Raw genomic sequence first — 23,536 nt, 5'->3', positions numbered from 1 at the left:
CGCATCTCGCATGCAAAAGTTATGCCCCCTGCAAGTTGACTACCCTTGTTAACCACCATGGTACAAGTGGATGCCACGTCAACTCCCCCACATTACTCACACATGTGGAGTTAGCTACGTGTGGACTTTCAAGAAAATTCTAGAAGATCCAAAACCTTATCATAGTTAAAAGTTGAGGAAGTCAACACCCTACCCCTATATCGTTACCAGGCTATGTTAGGTATTGGGCCACTATGAGGAGAAGGGGTTCCATTCTTAAGCATTGTATCTTGTTCGATAGTTGAGAAATACATCTAAGGGTGGTACTTTGTGAGCATAACAGAGGAGGAAGAGGATCCTTTAGCAATCATTCAAGCCACAAAGTCAAAAGATAATGCCATAGTAATTTAACATTCCTTTGTATGTGCATTTTTGTAATTGAAGCAAAGAGAGAAGAGGATAGACCTCACCTTCCAACATATTGGGTTTCCTAAGATAAATAGTGTTCATTTGTGTGGATGGTGTGCTTATGTGTTTGTTCTTTGTTGAAATTTGGTACCGGAGGACAGGTGGTTCCTTTAGGCTTTGATCTTTGGCCTAGGGAAAAGTGTCCAAAAGAATTTAATTTTTCTCTTAAAGTGACTTTATAATTTTATAAAGTTAAATCTAATTTAAAAGTGACTTTAAGTGATAAAGTTACTAAGTCTAATTTTAAAGTGACTTTTATAAAGTCAATGAAAAATTAGAAAGGAAAAGTGACTTTGGAAATAAATGACTAAGTGGGTCTTTATTAAAGTGGGGTGAATTAAAAAATAAAAAGTGAGATTTAAATGAGCATTTAATCTCAGCCATTGATCTAAATCTATTTCAGTCATTGGATTTAGAGATCACCCAAAAGTCACTTGGAGTTATATTAAGGGAGGAAAAGGAGGAAAAGATCACATTCGATTCAATTCTTTCATGAGCAGATTGGGAGAAGGAGAGAAAGAGAACAAGAGAGATTTCTGAGCAGGGAGGAGAAGGAGACAGCAGCTTGGCACACATTCCAAGGCAGCAGTTGAGCAGATTTGTACAGCTGATTCAGCACACAGTGAAAGGCAAATTTTGGCACGATTTTCGAGGAGAGGTTTGCACAAAAATCGAGGAGCAGGTTGCTGGTTTTTCTGCACACAAAACGAGGGCCATACAGCAGCATTTAATGCTGAAAGTGGGCACGAAAATCGAGGAGACCGTACAGCATTTATTGCTGTCCTGTTTGCTGTGAAGCATGGGAAAAGAGATAAGTTGTAAATTTGCTTGCTGATTTTTTGCTGAAAATTTCTCACTGTAAAAGGCAATTTTCAGAAATAAAGAAGAGCTCTCAAACTGGTTTTCCCCAAGAGTTGTAGGGGGTTTTTCCAGGGTCACATTGACCAAAAATCTCAGTGTTTAAATGTGTTTTAATGGCTGTTTATTACTGCTGATTTTTATTTCTGCAATTTCCAGCATTCTGTAAAATTTCCAGAATTTGTGTTTTCAGCAAATTTATTTTTTTTCAGCTTGTTAAATGTATGGTTATGGGAAAGGGCATTTAACTATATGGGAGAAATAAGGAGAAACTGAAAACCGGGGTGGGAAATGAGAAATTTCTACATGGTATCAGAGCTTGAGTGCTGAAGGGCAGTTTGGGACAGCAAAAGGAAAAATTACAGTTGCTGATTTTTCACTCAGAAAATTCCAACAAGCTGATTTTTTTCATAAACAGCAGTTTTATCTTTACTACAGCAGTGCTATTTTTCAGTTTTATGACAGCAGGATGTCATTGGGATTGAGGGTGGAGGATAGGCTGGATGGGCATATAAATTACAGCGTTTGGAAGGAGAGAATGCAGAGTATCTTTGAGAAGGCAGAAGTCTGGGATATCATGGTGCATACCACACAGAACCCTGTTGTTGTGCCTACTGATGCTACTCAGTTGACAACTTATAATAAAAAGAACAACAAGTGTAAGAGGCTGATTATAGACGGAATCAAAGACCATTGCATTCCTCATGTGAGAGGAAAGAGCAATGCCCATGAGATGTGGACAGCGTTGTCCAATCTCTACCAGAGTACCAATGAGAACCGGAAGATGGTCCTGAAGGAGAAGCTGAAGAACATTAAGATGGGTAATGATAGTGCAGCTGGATATCTCACAAAGATTACTAATGTGAGAGATGAGTTGGCAGCGATTGGAGAGGCCATTCCACCCACTGAGTTGGTGCGGATTGCAGTGAATGGCCTCCCCCGTTCATGGTTGAACTTTGCTGATGGGGTTTGTGCACGTGAGACCCTTCCCACATGGGAGAGGTTTTGGGATGATTGCATTCAGACAGAGATCAGGAAAGGTCAGCTTGGGGCAGCCAAGCCAGTTGAGCAGGATGAGGATGTAGCACTGGTGGCAGGAGGCAAGAAAGGGAAAGGGAAGAAGCAGGCTTCCACAAGCAGTGGTGGGGGCAAAGGCAAAGGTAAAGGTAAACAGGGGAACACACAGAAGGACTATTCCAAGGTGAAGTGTTGGAATTGTCAAAAGATGGAACACTATGCAATTGTGTGTCTGGAGAAGAAGAAGAAGAAGGGGAAGAACCAAGACGTGGCAGCTTCAGCAGAGATTGAGGACTTTGCTGGTCGTTTTGACCGAGAGTTTGCGTCCACTACGTGTGAGTCCTCTAGTGCATGATCACCTGCCACACAGGTTCAGAGGGAGCATGCTTTTCCCTCGATTAGCGGAGCATCTTCAGGTATCTGGTATGTGGACAGTGGGGCTTCACGTCATATGACAGGAGTCCGTGAGTACTTCTCAGAGCTTTCAGAGAGTGGCACTGATATTGAGGTAGTACTCGGTGATGACAGAGTTGTTAGAGCAATCGAGGTGGGGACAGTGATATTTCCGAGGGAGTCCAAACCTCCCTTGAAGGTGTCAGAGGTTCTTTATGTGCCAGGGATGAGGAAGAACCTCATATCTGTCTTAGCTTTGGAGGACAGAGGATATGAGGTATTGTTCAGGGGAGGACAGGTGTTGATGTATCCCAAGGGCACTCCAGCTGATTCAGCTAGAGTGATAGGTGTACGCCATGCAAAGGTGTACAAGTTTGCATTCCAGCCCCTTTTGGCATTGAGCAGTAGTACCGACAGCAGAGCTAGCAGTTCTGAGCTGTGTGAGATTTGGCACCGCAAGATGGGACATATGTATCATGGAGCCTTGAGGACATTGCGGGAGATCACTACAGGTGTGCCAGATTTCAGTACTGATCACTTTGATACTTGCAGAGGTTGTGCGATGGGCAAGTTTGCCAAATCCCCTTTTCCCAGCAGTGACAGCAGAACGACGGGGATACTTGATTTGATTCATTCCGATGTGAGCGGTCAGATGTCTCATGTTTCCTTGAGTGGATATGAGTACTATGTTTTATTCATTGATGATCACTCCAGGAGGACCTGGATTTATTTTTTGAAGACCAAGAGTGAGGTCTTCAAGCGGTTTCAGGAGTTCAGAGCTCTTGTGGAGACTCAGACAGGTCGAAAGATCAAGTCCTTGAGGTCGGACAATGGAGGAGAGTACACCCTTGGAGAGTTTGTTGACTATTGTGCGGAGGCAGGCATTAGGAGGGAGTTCACTGTTCCTTACAACCCCCAGCAGAACGGGGTTGCGGAGAGGAAGAACAGATCCATCATAGGGGCTGCCAAAGCCATGTTACATGATCAGGGTTGCCATTGTTCTTGTGGGCAGAGGCCTGCAACACAGCTGTTTACTTGCAGAACAGGAGTCTGCATCGTGCCTTGGGGCACATGACTCCGGAGGAGGCTTTCTATAGGAAGAAGCCTGATATTGGTCATCTTCATATCTTTGGATGCATTACATACTCCTATATACCCAAGGAGAAGAGGACCAAACTAGAGCCCACCGCAGAGAAGGGTATCTTTGTGGGCTACAGTGAGACCTCAAAGGCCTTTCGGATTTACATTCCTGCACAGAGGAGAGTTGTTGTCAGACAGGATGTGAAGTTCGAGGAGGACAGGGCCTTTAGGAGGTCATGGGAGTTAGAGTATCTAGATCAGCCAGACCCTCAGCAGCAGTTGAGTCAGTCGCAGGGATCCAGTGGGCAGGGATCAGGAGGATCCGGAGGTACATCTATGAGGATGTCAGGTCCGTCAGTGAGCAGTGGCTCGCCGAGCCAGAGGGGTGGTGCTCCGGGCAGCATGCAGAGCAGTTCACAGAGCAGTTCACTAGGGAGTCCATTGATGGACAGTTCACACGGTGCCTCAACTTCTACAGGTTCAGGTGCAGGCAGGAGGACAGCAGACGGACAGTCAGGAGTTCAGGCTACTGATGGTGATGAGGAGGAGGAGTTTCATTCTCCTATGGGAGAAGCATGCTCAGGGAAGAGAAAGCCCAAGTGGCTTCAGGACACCTTGAGAGATGCCACATCTGTTGCTAAGCCGAAGAGGCCGGTCAGAGAGAGTAGACCACCTGAGAGGTTTTGTAGCTATATGGCAATGGTTACCAGCATCCTTGACTCTGAGCCTTCTAGCTATGAGGAGGCAGCTAGCCAGCAGGTCTGGAGAGAAGCCATGCAGGAGGAGTATTCTTCTATCATGAAGAATGATGTTTGGGATGTGGTGCCGAGGCCTGAGGGCAAATCCGTGGTTACTTCTAGATGGCTTTACAAGGTAAAGCATGTTGCAGATGGCAGCATTGAGAAATTCAAAGCGAGGTTTGTGGCTAGAGGGTTCTCCCAGGTAGAGGGAGTTGATTATGAGGAGACCTTCGCTCCCGTGGCTCGATATACTTCGATCCGCTCCATTATATCCATAGCAGCAGAGATGGGTTGGAAGATCCACCAGATGGATGTGAAGACCGCATTTCTCAATGGCCTCATACAGGAGGAGGTGTACATTGAGCAGCCACAGGGCTTTGAGGTGCATGGGAAGGAGTCCCATGTGTGCAGACTGAAGAAGGCCCTTTATGGCCTGAAGCAAGCTCCCAGAGCTTGGTACTCCAGGATAGATACATATTTGCAGGGGATGGGTTTCACAAAGAGTGAGGCAGATCCGAACCTTTACTTTATTGTGATTGGTGAGGAGCCTCTCATTCTGGTGCTGTATGTGGATGACTTGATCATTACAGGTGCAGAGAGACTCATAGAGCACTGCAAGAGAGATCTTGCGACGGAGTTTGAGATGAAGGACATCAGCTTGATGCATTACTTGTTGGGTTTGGAAGTGTGGCAGGAGGAGGGGCATTTCTTCCTGGGGCAGGGGAACTATATTGTGGACATCCTTAGCAGATTCCACATGGAGGATTGTAGACCCATGTCGACACCGATGATCACCAACTGGAAGAAGCTTCATGCTTCAGATTCCGAGTTGGTGGATCCCACATTGTACAGGCAGCTGATTGGTTCCTTGATGTATTTGGTCAACACTAGACCAGATATCTGTTTTGCAGTCAACACGATGAGTCAGTTTATGTGTGAGCCTAGGAAGGTTCACTGGGTGGCTGCAAAACACATTTTGCGATACTTGCAGGGGACAGTGGATTATGGTCTGGACTACAAGCAGGGAGATGGAGTGAGATTGGCAGGATACACTGATTCTGATTGGGCAGGTTGTGCTTCTGATAAGAAGAGCACTTCAGGGTGCTGTTTTGGGTTGGGTTCAGCAGTAGTGTCATGGTTCAGCCGGAAGCAGCAGTCAGTAGCACTGAGTTCAGCGGAAGCAGAGTATATGGCAGCCAGTCTAGCTAGTTGTGAGGCTATCTGGCTTCGCAAGATGTTGTTTGGCTTATTTGGTCAGTCGTTGAGACCTTCAGTGATTTCCTGTGATAATCAGAGTTGCATTAAACTCACAGAGAATCCAGTATTTCATGACAGGTCAAAGCATATCGGGATCAGATATCATTTCATCAGAGACTATGTTCAGAAGGGAGCTGTGAAGCTTGAGTATATTTCCACTAATGAGCAGGTTGCAGATATCCTTACCAAAGCCTTACCACGGGGCAAGCATGTCTACTTCAGAGACAAGATGGGTGTGGTGAGGAACACCTTCCTCGGTAAGAGGGAGTGTTGAAGTTTGGTACCGGAGGACAGGTGGTTCCCTTAGGCTTTGATCTTTGGCCTAGGGAAAAGTGTCCAAAAGAATTTAATTTTTCTCCTAAAGTGACTTTATAATTTTATAAAGTTAAATCTAATTTAAAAATGACTTTAAGTGATAAAGTTACTAAGTCTAATTTTAAAGTGACTTTTATAAAGTCAATGAAAAATTAGAAAGGAAAAGTGACTTTGAAAATAAATGACTAAGTGGGTCTTTATTAAAGTGGAGTGAATTAAAAAATAAAAAGTGAGATTTAAATGAGCATTTAATCTCAGCCATTGATCTAAATCTATTTCAGCCATTGGATTTAGAGATCACCCAAAAGTCACTTGGATCACCCAAAAGTCACTTGGAGTTATATTAAGGGAGGAAAAGATCACATTCGATTCAATTCTTTCATGAGCAGATTGGGAGAAGGAGAGCAAGAGAGCAAGAGAGATTTCTGAGCAGGGAGGAGAAGGAGACAGCAGCTTGGCACACATTCCAAGGCAGCAGTTGAGCAGATTTGTACAGCTGATTCAGCACACAGTGAAAGGCGGATTTTGGCACGATTTTCGAGGAGAGGTTTGCACAAAAATCGAGGAGCAGGTTGCTGGTTTTTCTGCACACAAAACGAGGGCCATACAGCAGCATTTAATGCTGAAAGTGGGCACGAAAATCGAGGAGACCGTACAGCATTTATTGCTGTCCTGTTTGCTGTGAAGCATGGGAAAAAAGATAAGTTGTAAATTTGCTTGCTGATTTTTTGCTGAAAATTTCTCACTGTAAAAGGCAATTTTCATAAATAAATAAGAGCTCTCAAACTGGTTTTCCCCAAGAGTTGTAGGGGGTTTTTCCAGGGTCACATTGACCAAAAATCTCAGTGTTTAAATGTATTTTAATGGCAGTTTATTACTGCTGATTTTTATTTCTGCAATTTCCAGCATTCTGTAAAATTTCCAGAATTTGTGTTTTCAGCAAATTTATTTTTTTTCAGCTTGTTAAATGTATGGTTATGGGAAAGGGAATTTAACTATATGGGAGAAATAAGGAGAAACTGAAAACCGGGGTGGGAAATGAGAAATTCCTACATTCTTTCTATTTCTTACTTAAGCTATTTCATAAATTCAAGCAAAGCTAATAGTTAGTTAATCTAGATCTAAGGAAAATTAATTTGCATAATCTAAGATTTCAAACTTTTATAAGATCTGTTGTGAGGAATTGTCTTCGGTTCTACCAAGTGCCGAGAGGGATCAAATCTTTTTGCATCTTAAGATATTCACATCTCAAGAGATTTGATCCCTCTCGGCACTTGGTAGATCCAAAGTTAAGATGGATCTAGGCTAGTTTAATTCCCCCTTTTAAATAGGCTATATTCCACATGAAAACCATGGGCTATACCATGGGTTCTCATAAACCCGGAGCTCAAAAACCACCTAGAACTTGACCAAGTCAAGTTTATCTTAACTACCCAACAAAAATTAATTCAAAAAAATAATAACGTAGAATTTTTATTTTAACATAGGGCTATTTTTATTTTTATTTCAAATTTACCTTAACTACCCAAAAAAAATTGATTAAAAAAATAATAGCGTCGAATTTTTAGTTTAACATAGGGTTATTTTATTTTATTTTATTTTGACCAAGTCAAAACATTTACATAACATAACAAGACAGGACAACATCTCTTACATATTTAACTGGAGAGCGCCTTTCAACACAATGACAATTTATAGATTATACAAGAAGGGTAAGAAGAACATCCACAATTTGAAAGATGCATATAGAAAAATCAATGACATTCACAGAATGTGGCATTAAGGAACAATCATGATTCGACAAGATAATATCAAAGACCAACAATGATAACCTACCTAGTGGCAAACACACAACAATGCATGGAATCAAATGAAAAGATTGACCTCAAATTATAAAGGATCGACATGAAAAAGAATTGATTATGGATTGATGGTTAATCAACAGTAGCAACAAGAGACTAAAAAACTAAGGAAATCCTACAAGTTGGTTTCATCATATGTAAAACCCTGACTACAAAGATTTGAAGACCAATCTTTTCAAAAGGGAGTAATATGTAATGTATATAATGACCCTAATGGGGGTATGTAAGAGTCAAATGTATATGTAAATAATGGGTCAACCTAGCAATGGGCCTTCATGGACAACAAATGAGAGCTAGTAAATGCAAGAGATAAATGTAGAGATATTTCAGCTAATCTTCCTTTCTAGCCATGTGCTAATGGAGTTGTGGGTAGTTGTGGGTTGTTACACCCATTATTACATTTTATTGTATTTTAGGGTCAAATCAAACTACACTCCTTGGGGGGTTAACCCTAGAGTGGAGAGGTATAAGTACACCACCTCACTCATTTGTAAGATCATCTAATTCAAGTGAGTTTATCCATTCTTTAGATAAATATGAGAAGGTAACTATTGGTAATACTAAAAACTCAACTCTTTCAATCTTTGGTTGCAATATTGTTCAAATTGATAAAGCTCAATACAGAGATGTTCTCCATGTTCCTTGAGTGGAACCAAATCTTCTTTCTATCTACCACATTACTCACACCAACAAAAAGGTGGAATTTGGGCCAAATAGAGGGGTTGCTAAAGACATCAACGACAATTTCAAAATTGTTGCTTCTAGATATTGTGATGAATCCAAACATATAGTCATGGGCAATGAAGATGATGATAGTAAGCTATGGCACTTTCCGCTTAGTCATATCAACTACTTTCCGCTTAGTCATCTCAACTATGGGTCCTGTTACCGACCACCTGTGGGTAGTATATATAGGAGAAAACGTTTTTCCTAGATGGTCCTCAGCTGGCAGTCAGAAACCCCTTGCAGCCACCAGATAGCTCGATGTGCCATTATCTCCACCACCTGAGCTAGCCATGTGGTCCCTTGCCCATCTGTTATGATTATATGTTTGAAGGTGGGCCTCCCGACCCCGAAGGTATGGCTTTTCATTAGTATAGTTGAGTTATTTTCCTTGCTTGTCATGGGCACATTAGGGCATGGCATGGTGGGGGGATTCGGCGGAAAGAGTGGGCTAGGCCTGTACTCTTGTCTCCACTACACGATTTCGTGGTTAGCCTCGTATCGTAGTCCCGTGGGATCTCCTTTACTGGCCATTAGCTTTAGGGTTGGCACTACATGGGAAATATCGATTTTGGTTGTGTGGTCCCGCTTCCCGACACCATATATATCACCCCCTTCCATTCATTTTAGCCCCATTCATCTCTTTTCCCATCCGGGTCCACATAAGGTTAGCCTCCCTCTCCCCTTGTCCACACCTTAGGTTGGGCTTGCAACGATGCTCGAAGGTTGATGGAATTAAAAAGAAAATAAAAAGCATAATTTGGCCACTCACAACAGGAAATGTACCACAAAATGCAAAAGATGGCCGGGACATACAAATTTAGCGCGTGGGCAAAAGCCAAATATGAGCTCTACCCCTTATCCATGGCCATCACCCTGGTTCCTGTGGGCCCTAGATGAGCCCCCTACATCATTATGGAACCCATGATTGTCCCAACCCCTAATGGCCGATGAACTACCCCACCTTAAGGGGGTATCCACTGCTATATATTACACATCATGCTCTCATCCCCTAGAGCCCCAAATAGTTATGAAGAAAAATCAATCAAAGGCAAAAGGCATATGAAGAAGGGTGGAAAAACAAAGTTCGAGGTAACTCATGTACATCAAGTAAACCTAACCCCCCACTTATTGTTATACTTCATATATTGAATTGTTTTACTTCGTAACTTGTCTTCCTTCTATTGAGTATCAATATCGCTCTATATGCCTTTGGGTAAGGCAATCCAATAAGCAATTTTGAGTATCGTTGTCACTATATTACTTCTAAGTTGACTTTCCTATACATGGGAATCGAGATAAGAAATAACTTTGACCTTCCTAGATTATTTCCCATGCTTCAAATAGACCATTGGGACAAATGGAAGTTGGACTAGAGTCAAGTGTAAATATGCAATGCAATGGCTTGCTTGAGTGCTTTCGATGTAGTTGAGCAAAAGAATAGGGAAATCATGGAGATGGCCTGTTGTATGCTTCACTTTTAGAAAATGAAGCTTTCCTTCAGGATTGAAGCAATTGTCTATGCAACATTTATCATCAACCAAATACCTACTCTTACTATCTCTAGTATGATTCCTTATGATTGCTTGCATAGGCAAAAGCCTTCTATTTCACAATTTAGAATTTTTGGGTCAAGGGCATGGATCCATTTCCCTTATGGAAGGTGCATTACATCACCTATCCAATATATGCCTTGCTAGAACATGGGTGGGTATCATCATTATGACCCCATCTACCATGTGACTAAGCACCACGAGACTCTCTTTGATTTTGTTCCTCGTGGCCTATTAGGATCTCTTACATTATTTCTTTCCAATGATGTTTCTAGCGATGATTATCAACACATCTCCATGGAACATGCCTCTTATTCTTTAGTAAAGTTACTTGTTCATGACTCTAAGTCTTTTGTAGTGGATATTACAACATATTCATCAAGTCTCAATGCAACCTTGGGTACCTTTTTGAGATCTTCTTCTAAATAATGTTTAAAGACCTATGGACCTACTTGTTCAACCAACTCCTCTCTTATTATGGAGGACTCTTCTAGCCTTCCCTTTTTTCAAAAGGATATGCAACCTAGTGAAGACTCGAGCCCTCTTTTGATGAGGAAACCAATGGTGATCCTTCCTCCAATGAGCATTCCATTAATAAGCTCTCTCCAAATGTGCAACATAGTAAAGGGCCCTCTCCGTGCAACATAGTAAAGGGCCCTCTCCAAATGTGCAACATTGTGATGGACCCTCTATTGATGGTGACCCCTTTCCTTCCAATGATATCCAATTCAATGATAACAAATTATGCTAGAAGCAATGTTATCAAAACTAGACCGATCATCGAATTGATTGACCCCAAAAACCAAAACCAACCCAAAAAACTAATCGACAAAAAAATACATAGAATATTCAAATTTGAAAGAAAAAATATATTTTCATGGGCATCCATGTGAATCCAAACTATTATACATAAACATGCAAAGCTTCTCATGTATATAGCAAGGGTGCATATAACAAAAATTACACTGAGTACAAACCATATCTAAATCAAAATACATCAACAAAAAGGCTCTAACTGACTTCGAGCCCAAAATAGGATTAGTAGCGATTTACGGTTAGCTCTAAAGTATTAACAAATGTTCTTTTAAAAAAATTGAGTTTATGCAATCCCTCTCACGGTTTTATGGTTCCATATAGAATCAACTAGTTTGTGCAATTATGGTCAATTTTGTATCAAGTTGATTAGTTTCAGTTATCAAGCCAACCTATTTAGTTGCATATCAAATTGGCTATTTCTAGTTTTGTTCCTTCAACCAAACCAATACAGCCTTGGAACCATTCAGACCAACCGATTTTGTCAGTTCTTATCTGGTTCTAATAATAATGGCTAGAAGTTGCTAATGTTGGATGATGATGACAATAATCCTAATACTTCATTGTTACCATCATTGCCCAATTGCCACTCTTATTAATGTTGTTGAATTTCTTCCTCATCTTTCTTAGCAATCAAAAACACCCCCATCACAGGCCCTTATTTCATTTAGCCCTCCTCTACTTGACAAATATAGGTTTGCACCATCGAGGACCCTTTTTAGCACAATTAATCCCAATATAAATAACAAAGACTTTCTTCATAAATAGATGCCTTCTAATGACTCCAACTTAGCATTATAGGGAGTGTATGGTGATCTTTTGCGATAGTCTATGGATGTAATGTCGTAACTATAGCCCCTTCCACAAGGACGGTGATTGTGTGAGTAGAGAAGTAAGCAGTGTCGACTTAAGGACTCACTTTAGATAATTGACCATGCTCTACAGCTGAAGCAACCAAATTTCTAGGAGCCAGGTTGAGGCAACTTGACCAACCAATCTTCTAGAAGCCATGTACTAACTGGTGGCAAAATTTTCCTAAAGGGGTCCGCCTTCTAAGCGCTATTGAATAAATATTTTCAAATAACTTAGAAATTTTTCTTAAAGTTCTCACTGGTGCCCTATTTCCCCTCCCAAGTCTTCACACTCAATGCCATTTTGCTATATTCTCCCTTACATGGTATATATATATATATGAGTAGATTTTGCATATTTTCTCTAATGGTTTGGAAACATGGTTTAAACTTTAGAATCTTGGATTTACATCAATGTACATGAATATATTTATTTTCAATAAAATATTAATATTGTATGTATGCTTTAATAAACCAGTCCACAAACCAAGCTATGGGGAAATTCTAGTTTGAGTTCGATCTGACCCTCAACCAATTCTGAGTTCAATTCAACTTTTAAAACATTGATCCTCGCTCAAGGAGATCATTTGATAAAATATGCACAATCTTTGTATCTAGTGACATGTTTTGATTTTATTTCAGCTCTAGTTGCCACAACCTTTCATTTGTAGTTATTCAAAGGGCTCAAAGGAGAAACCTTCCAAGCAGGTGCCAAGCAGGCTTCAAGCCAAGATATTAGACAATGGATCATATCCTCACTCTATCAATGGTCATTTAGCAGGTGAGACATCATTCTTCACAAATCTTCTACTACTTTGTAGCCTTACAAAAAACTTTTGACTTAATTCCATGGGAAGCCATGTTTCAAAGGCTCAAAGACATTAGGGTTTCAAAGATTCTTATCATTGTTATCATAGGACTTTATGAGGCAGTCCTTAGTTATCTTCATACAACACATGGATTATCTAATTTCATGAGTACCATCAAGCTGAAGCTAGGGTGTCCCCTCTCACCTGCATTATTCGAGATCTATGCAGATGAGTTGAAGGAATTTTTACATAAGCAATCCATCTAGGTGATAGATGTCTCTTCCATTGTGTCTTAATCTCCATATCTTGTTCACCAATGACATAGCACTCTTGGCCTCAACTCTTGAGGTTTTGTATACACTACAAAGGCAACTGGATGCTCTTGCGAAGTTTTGTGACCTCCAAGAGTTGATAATCGGCCTTGGGTAATCCAAGATGATGACCTTCAACTATTTGAAGAAGTCCCTCTCAAATTTCCACTTTTACTCCAAAGGGTTCAATTTTCAACTTTTTAAAGCCCAGGTTTGGGTTGAGGCAAGCTTTCCAACCTTAAGTGAATAAGGGGTATGGATCTCTTGCTCTTATAGAGAGTCAATGTTTCCAACACCATTTTCAATACATCTCATCCAAATTGGGGCAAGCTTTCCAACCTTGAGTGAATAAGGGGTATGGATCTCTTGCTCTTATAGAGAGTCAATGTTTTCAACACCATTTCAATACATCTCATACAAATTGGACCTCATGGACCCCATTATCAAACTCATAATTTCATACAATTCAAACGTATTGGGACCAAACTTATTCAAATTAAATTGGGCCCATACCAAGAGAGGGTAAACCCTCTACTCCATTATATCATCAAATGCCAGAGGATGGTCCCCCGCCCCATCATCCAAGCAAAGTTTGTAGAAACCCTTTACTCATCAAGACTATATTCAGACTAGTTGAGTTGCTACATCACCTTCAAAGATTCGATGATAGGGAAAGACCAATACCCATACCTTGACTACCAATATTGGGAGGCCATGACTCATTCTACCCCACGTTTCGAGAGAGCATTGGCTTGGAATTCAAAGGTTTCAAGTTTCCTTCAATTAGCTAGTATATCATAGACTGCCTTCATTCACGTATTCTTTGAATACTCTTGGTCAACACTTGCCTAATAAGCAAGAGATGAATGGGATTGTCAAGGAAGGTATTTACAAGAAATATATCTAGGTCACATGGATCGTCCCCCTTGGATGTTTGAGACCCAAGATGGCCTTTTATTCAAAGCACTTCCGAGAGATGAAAAATGGCCTCATAGCATGGTCCCCTTACATGCTTTGACATGAGAGGCATGGACCTAGGATCCCCTAGGCCAGTTCCGAGTGGGTCCTCACTAGATTCAAGTAGAAGTTAAGCACCAGATACCACATAAGGATAGGTTATGGCAAATCTACCATTTACAAGAGACAAAGGAAAAGGAGCACTTTATTTTCAGACATCCCTATTACTATGAGATACATGGTCAATTCCATTTCCTATTCAGGGAGTTCAATAACCCCCTCTCCACCTTTTTCCTATATCTAGACCAATCATGCTTGGCCATATACTTGGGACTCGGGAGAGGCCTCAAGCTCAAAGCTCACATTCTTTGCAACACTAGAGAAGTTACGGCTGTGTACTGCAAAACTAAAGAATAGCTGGTAGACATCTACATGAAAGCTTTGATCAAGGAGAAACGCTGGAAGTTTAGGGAGATGCTTGGTGTAAGAGAAAATAAAACGGTCATTAAAGGGGTGCTGAAGATTTAATGACCTTTTTAGTTGGGTGCCATATTCTGCTAAAACTAGAACTGAAATAAACTAATATAGGATAATCCACATCCTTAAATTAAACATAAAAATTTGGGATAATTTGATCCAATTTTGAAACAATCTGCACATCATAAACATGTACCTCAGTGCCCCTCTCACCCTTTCCCATCAAGACCAGAAAGCCTTGCCATCCCCTCCCTCCCTCTCATTCAGCACTGGGATCTCAGTCTCTAGCCTTTCTATTGTATCCCTACACTTATACTATTATATTATTTGGTTTAATAGCAAATAACTTATCCAGATACGTAGTTATGCTTCCTTACTTTCACTTTCAGCGTTGTTATAGGAGTTGCTTTCGCAGTGCCACACTTCGTTCACATTAGGTAAACCTTTAGGTCCCATTGACCTACCTTTTGTGGTCATTAATAAAATTATTCAATCTTATCTGATAAAATATAAAATTAAGAGAGTTTACTGTGACAATTCATTCTTTTCTTCCCCCGTGCATATGTGCTTTATACATATTACAAACCAACAAAATTGTCAAGAATTTTCAAAAGTACTTAACAACTATGATGGAAACAGATAATGTTTGGACTCTGATGTCTGGGTTTGGCATGCTCCTTTAGGTTAAGCTGTCTTTTCCCCAAGATAATAGGATTTATCCGATGCATCCAGCAACATAATTATGCTAGCAGCCAATTCGCATTTTTCATGGACAAATTTACAAAAGGCTCGACTCTTGCGAGTTTGTACCTAACATCTCCCAGTTCCAGCTACCAAGAGCCCCTAAGAAACAAATCACTTAGCACAGGAGGCCATGATTGAGAGCAAGTTTGTAGCTAACATATCAGCTCCCAGTTCCAGCTACCAAGAGCCCCAAAGAAACAAATCACTGAACACAGAAGGCCATGATTGACCATTCTTTAGTGGCTGATTGGGGATAAAAAAGGGATAAGCTGACGGTGAAATTTGAATAAATTCACTTAGCATATTAGACCAATTGGTCTATCAAACATGTACATTACAAGTTGTCTGTCCTATTTACAACGTATCTGAAATGTCCGTCCTATTTTCATTGATCTGTGTAATAAGAGTCAAGACACCCAAAGTTCTCTAGTTCTAAGTCTATTTATTTTCATAACTTTATTGACTCCAAATTGTGGAAGTAGTTGAATTCTTCTCCCTTATGTGGTTATATATTGAATCCTTTAATAACACATGCTGTTAATTTCAGTTTCCCCTGCTACACAGAATTGACATATTTGTTTCCTAGCAATCTGTTTACGTAACCATAAAAACAAGGGCACCAGTATTTCTTTGCTTGCAAAACTTCAAAGAAGATTCTAAATGTTTTCATTGCATCGTCAAACATTTCCAGAACATTAGTAATATGCCTACTCATATCAGACATTGTACGCTACCTTGTATCATTCCAATATGAAGCCGCTTCAAAGTTTGGCAGGACTAACGTCGCATTGAGTAGACGAGCAACATCTACACCATCGCATAGCTGCAGAGACAACAAGATTGGCAAGGTAAACACTATCAACAAACTCGTTTCTGGGTTTGGGAAACAGAGAAGTCCGAGCTAGATAGTTCATAATATATATGCAAGAAAAAAGAAAAATACTTGTTTGGGTTGGGTGAAATAATTCAAAATGACTGGAGTATATCTTAGTCTTCAGAGTCAATTGGGCATAGCTGAGTAGTTGTGAGGATAACTTGTTACCCTTCCCACCTAGTTTCAAATCTCACTTTGAGACATGTATGCTTTTAGTGGACCGATTGCTGATGAGCAGTAAAGGACCTATTAATGAGTTGTTGACCTGGCTTTGTGCCTTGAAGAATCTATGGTTTAGCCAGGGTACCATCCTCAGAATGAGGGGAAGTGCCTAGGCAGTTTCCTAGGAATATATTACCTGGAAAATTATATATATAATGGCCTGCAGATGGAGTATGCTTGCTGACTTATGCATAACTAGTTGAGATCTATTCCCTGGAAAATTTTATATAGAGAGAGAGAGAGAGAGAATGGCCTCCAGATGGAGTATGCTTGTTGACTTGTGCTTAATTAGTTGAGATCAACTAACTGAACCTATCTTAAGAACTTTTTGCTTGGCGCGAGCCAATTTGGATTTTGTGATTTAATTCAGTATGAGAAGCATTTTTCAAGGAAAAAAATCAACCTCAACTCAGCATTGATCCGTTATTTCAGACACTTACATCTCGTCGCATCTGATTAAGACCTCCATGGCAATCAACTTTGATGTATCCATTGCTTTCCACGGGAGGACCTGCATATTTTCAGTGGCAAGGAATTAATACATACCTTGCTTAGGACCTTTCCTTATGTAAGACTTTTCAGTCAAGACCTTGCCTGCCTTAGCAGAGGTCGGGACCAGGACCTTACCTGAGCGCAGGGCCCAGTACCTTGTCTAATCAAAGCTTGGGATTAGGGCCTTACAGGAGTTGAAGTAAGACCTTTGAGTTAGGATCTTAAAGAATATTATAGATGATTCAGAGGTAGATCTACCTCCACACAATTAAAACTTTATAAACTTCATCTGCAAAAAGAATAAGGCAAATAATCAATTACCTGTTATGGGTTTTGCAGTCCACCATTCGCAAGGCTTCCAGTGCACAAGGCTCTGCACGTTCCATATACTCTTTCGTGGACTGCCTGTTCTGGATATTACAGTCCTGTCTCTGTATTAAACGAAGAAAAAATTATCTGTGCATGTAACATATGTCAACAGTGAATAAAATTAAGGGAGTAAACTCTCTTCTGTAGAAATTTTCTTATCAATTAGGTTGTCCACACCTTAACATATTTTTTCGGCACTCTAAGTGCAAAGGCATTGTAATTGACAAAATTCTCCAAAGAAGAATTTTTAATAACGCGAACGGAACAATAAACACAATAGCAGAATTGACATACATTGGAGGAAAAGTCCCAAGGTACTCATGCTGCTGCGCGGGAGGCCTTAGACTCATGTGAATTACAAGCAAACATACAAAGACTGCTGCTGCTGCTATAAACCCACCACTTCCCGGTTGCTTGAAAGCCGCCATTGAAAGCTGCCAATACAAAGATCTTCAAACCAATTGATGAAATTTTCTGGCAGAAGCTTTCAAAATACTTGTACCCAAATGATAATTTCTCCAAAAATTGACAAAGTACTTGGACCCACTTTAGAATTTTTATGAATTTTTATGAAAATTCCAAGATACTTAAAAGTTAGACCCACTTGAGAATTTTCGGAGACTTTCGCAAAGTTGTAAACCTATTTGACGGTTAAGCTCTGCTTAATGGGAATTAGCTTAGATCTGAAGGTCCCAACAATGAACACAACTGCCATTGCCAAACAGGAAACCAACAAAAGAACAGTGTTAGATGCAAAGTTCAGGACAACGCAGGAGTCTTGAAATATGAATACAATATGAACAATCACTTGCAGGGACTAGAGATAAAACGGGGACAATTACCTTGAAATTCAAGTTTCTGCAGGGAACAGACTCCAGGCAAACATTAAAAGCATGTATGCCAAAGCTTGAAATTATAAGTCTGTTGATTGCCTTCAGTGACATATGCATTTTCTGTGAAAACTGATGGCATGCAGAGCTTGTGTGGGCATAACAGTCCACCAGATTCGTGTGACCGTCTATGCATCGAGAAGGATTCAACACAAAACGATCTGATAGGAGTGGCATTCTTCGGAGATCCCTTTGATCTGGGTTGTTAATTCTGTTGCTTACACATTGATTATGTGAGCAAAAGACATCAGATCGTCTACATCAGTTGTGCTCTGTACGCCCTCGAGTCCACAAACCTCATCGCACATAAAATATTGAGCAGGTAAAAGCTTTCGTAGGTTTTTTCATATTTAAAATGTTCTCCTGAGCAGCTGAGATTGCTCTCGACACTTTCAAGATCCCCCAATGAGTTTGTACCTGTTCTAACAATAATTTACGGGTACATTCGGATTATGTATAAGTTTTAAGTAATCATACCGAAAGAGACATGGTTTTATTGTTATTTAAAATATAAGTACAATTTTAATTATGGTTAAATAACTGTTTATATTTTTTTTGGATTTATTTACTATAATAAATTAGAAAAATGTAAAGATTTAATGTTTTTTTACTGACATGCTAAAGTATTCTTTTGGCTTGTAGGTGTATCGGTTGTTTTAAAGAAAATGCAGTTTGGATCTAGCTACCAATAATCAAGCATAATCATATGTTTTGTTTTATGAAGTGAATTCTCGAATCACCCTAAAGACTTACTCTTTACTTAATATTGGTGACTCAAAGAACGCAATTCAGCACTTAAGAGTAGGCTTCATCTCTTTGAAACTCAAGCTAAGCCCAATCTTTGAGTGGGTTTAGTCAAGGCTCTCCTCTCTCTCGAATATGGACTATTACCACAAAATCTAGCACCTAGTGCAAAGCCTCACTAAATGACCTAGACAATGTGCAACACACATGAGTGTTACCATTGTCACCTTAGCAACCACACCCCTCTCTTTAGTGAAGGATACAATCCAACACAAGGAAGGCTTCCCTAGTAAGTCTTAGGGATCAAGTAACCTAAGGAGTGTTATATGCCCCTTCAGGATATCTTTTAGCCGCTACAACACCACCCAAAATTTTTAGCCTAAATACCCAAATCTTAGGCCCCCCTCTACTTTTCAAGGTTTCAATGGTTATGCCTATGACTTGGATTGGTTAAATCTTTAGATGACCTAGCTATCATTGAAGGCTATGGTTGCTCGTGTTTTCACAATGTAAGTTGTTTATGCCCCACTTGCCCCATCTTGGGTCTCATTCTTTTGAATGCGTCATGTTTTGCAGAGGTATTGCTTCATTCACATGCTTTAATTCACAGTCATACTAGTTGCATTATCATGTTAGAAAGTTGCATCGCATATCCATGTCATTTTTAATCATTAAGTTTATTTGTATGATGTTCATACATCAAGCTTGAATCTTCAAAGAATTCATGTTTAACATTGAACTCATTTTCAAGAAAAGGCATTTAAACTTCTTTATCTCTTGTATTTCCATGAGCATTTCAAAGGTTCTTTAAGAGTTCTTACAAAATCGATCTTGTTGAAGCTACCTCGCTCAACTAGCTGATTCTTGCAATCTCTCCTCTATTGTTCATTCAAAGCTTTAGCACTTAAGTTTGTAAAACCACATCCTATGTCGCATAATCTTACTAATTCATATTATGTTTGGGCATGCAGGGTAGCCTTTCAGAATTTTTATATGTGCAATAAGCTTCACCTTTTAACAAGATATTAGAAGGATGGTGTCATATGGCACAGTCATACCAAGGCCTAGCAAAATTTTGAGATGGCTATGGAATTCTTACAAAGAGCTTTGTCCATTGGGAATAGGTTTATTAATACATTTCGTTTGCTTTATTTGCTTAAACATGGATTGGGAGACCGTAAGGGTGTTACTGGAGAGCATTGTCTCGCCATATAATTAGAGAATATGCTAATACGATGAAAGACTGTGATGTTTTTGTTAATATGGTTTAACTCACAAGACAAATTGCATTTCAATGCTTGGCCTTTTACTAGTGGAAACATGCTCTATATTTTTCTTTAAGGGCTAATGTGAAGTTCGAAAGGTTTAATCTTGGTGACGATATCCATCTAATGATCAAAGAGGCACTTATTTAGGTGAATCCTGGAGATGGATAAGTTGACATCACATGGTGACATTGTAACAGCCTCGGGTTAAAAGTTCATGTAATAAAGTTAATAAAGGCAAAATAAGACCAAGGTCAAGGGACACTTATTCCAAGCTGAATGTTGGGAAAAATATCCTAGTGGGCATCACTTGTTGTGTATTATGGCTAAGGGGAAATTGGCAAAGGCAATGGCAAAGGCTTTGAAAAGGAAAAAATGTATTATTAGCATTTTATTTATAAAAATAAAGGAAAATAGGAGAAAAGGGAGGTGAAAGGTCATAGGTTGCATGTGAGGAGGAAATTGAAGGAAAATTAAGGGAAAATGAAGAAATTAGAGGCATCAATAATAAAAAGACATCAGAGCATCAGTTTGTAGCTTTTGGTCAGTTCATTTTCAGAGTTGGTTTCAAAGAGGAGAAGAGCACCAAGAGGAGAAGGAAAAACAAACAAGCAAAGGAAGGACAAGGAAAGCAAGGAAATGTTGGATCAAGCAGCTTCAGCAGGAATACTTACAGGTAATAGGGTGCATGTATGATTTCCTGGTTGGTTTTGGCATGCATGGTATGTGCATGTGTGTATTTGGTTTCATTATTGTCGGTGGCATGGATTTTGTCGGGTTTTTATAGTGGTTTTTAGCATTGCCTTTTCATTTCTGGATAGCCATGGTGTGATGGGATTCTTTCTCGGTTGAGCTTTGGATTGTCATAAGGTTTTGGATCCGAGTGAGGTGGTCTCAGGAAAATCCCAAGGGTTGTGGGTGGAGATGGTTTTCTCCGAGAAGCCCTCAACAAGTGGGTGGAGACAGGAAAATTCCTCAAGGGATGGTGAAGGAATTTTGAGGCATCCAAGCTCGGTTTGGTTTTGTGATCTTAGGACCGATTTAGGTGAGATCATGGTATGGTGAGGGTGGAGGTTGTTTAACCTTTGGATTCCCTTGTTTGTTTATGAATTGGTTTATCCCATGAGATCCCACATTCATGTTTGGAATATGGCACGAGGGTGATTGGCTGAAAGAAATATTTGGTTCAACCCAATCTATGGTCGGGTGGTACGTGGAAGTACCTGACTTTGTTTTCTTTTTCATATGGTTAATAAGAGCTAAGTTTCTCTTATCTTTGATAAGTAAATGTAATTGTTATTATGTGGCTTTAATGGTTATTTTATCATTGTTATCTATCTGGTTATATGTTGGTTATAAGCATGGTTATATGACAGATCTAAGTATGGATATTATCACATTTCATTCAATGAATGTTTGGTTAATGAATGCATGACCTAACTGGTGTTATGACAACTATTGTGAGAAGGCATAAATCCTTCTTGCTAAACCTTAGATAATTTTTCAAATCTGTATGTTCAGATATGCATTCATGACCTGTAGGTTGCATGCTCACCATGTGTTATACGAAATGTTAGTCTTGGTTGGGATAGGTCAAGTCAAGTCTCGGTTCAAGTTTTGGTTGGAAGCCTTATTTCTATGTGATTTATCATTTCTAGAAGTTTCATTGAGTTATGGGTAGGGGCTTGAGTCTTAGCCCTAAAAAAGTGGCTCAGACTCCGGGGTTGCTAGCATAGAACTAACTGAAAAAGTCCACAGTCGCTTGGAGGCCTTGGCTAGGGAGTAACTAAGGCTCTAGCTCAGTGAAACATAAATATCACTCATGGGTGGACACCTGGAGGGGTTGAGTTACTCCTAGAGGTCCTGTGGCACCTGAGGGAGGTCAGTAAAGTCTTAAGTTGTCGACTCCATTTCCTTAAGGTCATATAGGAGGTTGAGTTTTATCATAGTGACCCTCAACTCATGTTTACCTCGAGCAAACTGATGAAAGTGGGTAAATGTGGGAGGAGGTGGGTTATAGGGTGGTATCAAAGCAGGTTGCGCTCTCTTTGGGTAAAATCTGATGTTGTCAAGGTTATGGTTTTCATGCATGGGGTCATGGTACACAGTTGGTATGGTCATGCATTATGTTTTTATATTGATATGATTGTGATTATATATGTATCATGCTAATGTGGACTGATTTTGCAGATGAGATAAGCTTCCCCTAAACATCAACGAGGTACGGTTTTGATTTTGGTATTTATTTGGTTTATCTGACATGGCCTACTTATAGGAAGAAGAGAATAGAGATGACGAGCAAAATGGTAGACTACAGTTCTCGTGACTCTCCCTATAGATCAGTTGGGTAGCAAGGAGATGAGTATTCTCTTGGTATAGCAGATACATTGAGGAGTTTGAGGGCAGAGATCAGAAGTTTCAAAGCAGACAATGACAGGTTGGTTGAGGCTCAGGAAAGACTTGCAAGGGCTCATGAAAAGAAGGTAGAAGTCAATACAACAATTCTTTAGAGTTTGTCAAATTTGTAGAAACAGGGATAGTTGAGGATTAGTCAAGAGTGGGAAGAGAAAATTAATGGAGTCTATGGTGGTAGGTCTCGGTCTGATATAGGTTGGATAGAGGGGATACAGCTAGAGGCGGAAAATCATTGGATACACCTTAAAGGAGGACTGGTATGTATGGGAACCATTCTAGTTCTTCATCCACAAGACATTATCACCATCATCATCATCATCATCCTTATAGGAGGAGTGAGTACTTTCCAGAGGAGTTCAAGAAAGTCAAGCCTCCTACATTCGATGGAGAGATGAAGAAGTCAGAAGATGCAAAGGCATGGTTGCTTGGGATGAAGAAATTCTTCAGATTGCATAACTATTCAGAGAACATGAAAGCCAAAATAGCCACCTTCAGTCTTAAAGGGAAAGCAGACATTTGGTGGGAAGATGTGAATAATGTCAAGGGTATTCGAGAAGAAGAGTTGATTTGGGATGAGTTCAAGAGACTCTTCAAGAAGAAGTATCTATCAGAGAGATACTATGATGACAGAGCTAAGGAGTTCTATGAGTTGCAGATGGGTTCTCTAACAGATGATGAGTACACTAGAAGGTTCCTGGAGTTGTTGAGGTATGTGCCTTACCTCAAGGATGAGAAGGCTAAGATTCAGAGATTCATCAGTGGGTTTCCAGTAGCATATAGAGACCAGATTGAGTTTGATGAGCCTAGATAATTGGAGGAGGCCATCCAGAAGTTGAAGCATTGTTATGAGCAGTCAAAGCAAAAAGTTGAACCTAAGCGTGATTTGAATGGGAATGAGAAAGTTAAAGGGAAGTGGCTATCGAAGCGATGAAGACCTCAGGATGCAAGTGAGAAATAAAATGTTGCTCCTTACAAGAAGTTCAAAGCAATTGAGAAGGGACATGGGTCACATCCTGGAGAGCAACAGACTAGAGGTGATGGTAGGGGACCATTGCAGT

At 40.1% G+C, this 23,536-nt stretch overlaps 1 pseudogene across 1 annotated transcript in view; it reads right to left on the bottom strand.

Moving 5' to 3' along the window:
• The window catches only part of LOC149242267 (O-fucosyltransferase 13-like), a 77,945-nt pseudogene extending 59,456 nt beyond the window's left edge, over positions 1-18,489 (bottom strand). Inside the window, exons 1-6 of the transcript XR_016246627.1 lie at positions 18,007-18,489; positions 17,769-17,872; positions 17,459-17,598; positions 17,117-17,226; positions 16,744-16,814; positions 15,942-16,030 (exon numbers count right to left, since the gene is read on the bottom strand). The product of XR_016246627.1 is annotated as an O-fucosyltransferase 13-like (transcript). The remainder of the gene's footprint in view (positions 1-15,941; positions 16,031-16,743; positions 16,815-17,116; positions 17,227-17,458; positions 17,599-17,768; positions 17,873-18,006) is intronic.
• Between the last annotated feature and the right edge of the window lie 5,047 nt (positions 18,490-23,536).

The sequence above is a fragment of the Pinus tabuliformis genome, chromosome 8, assembly GCF_031772625.1.
Source record: "Pinus tabuliformis cultivar Carrire ecotype Pingquan chromosome 8, CPIR1, whole genome shotgun sequence".
NCBI classification, from domain to species: domain Eukaryota; kingdom Viridiplantae; phylum Streptophyta; class Pinopsida; order Pinales; family Pinaceae; genus Pinus; species Pinus tabuliformis.
The sequence above is the reverse complement of the archived record's forward strand: the minus strand, read 5'-3'. Positions and strand labels throughout refer to the sequence as shown.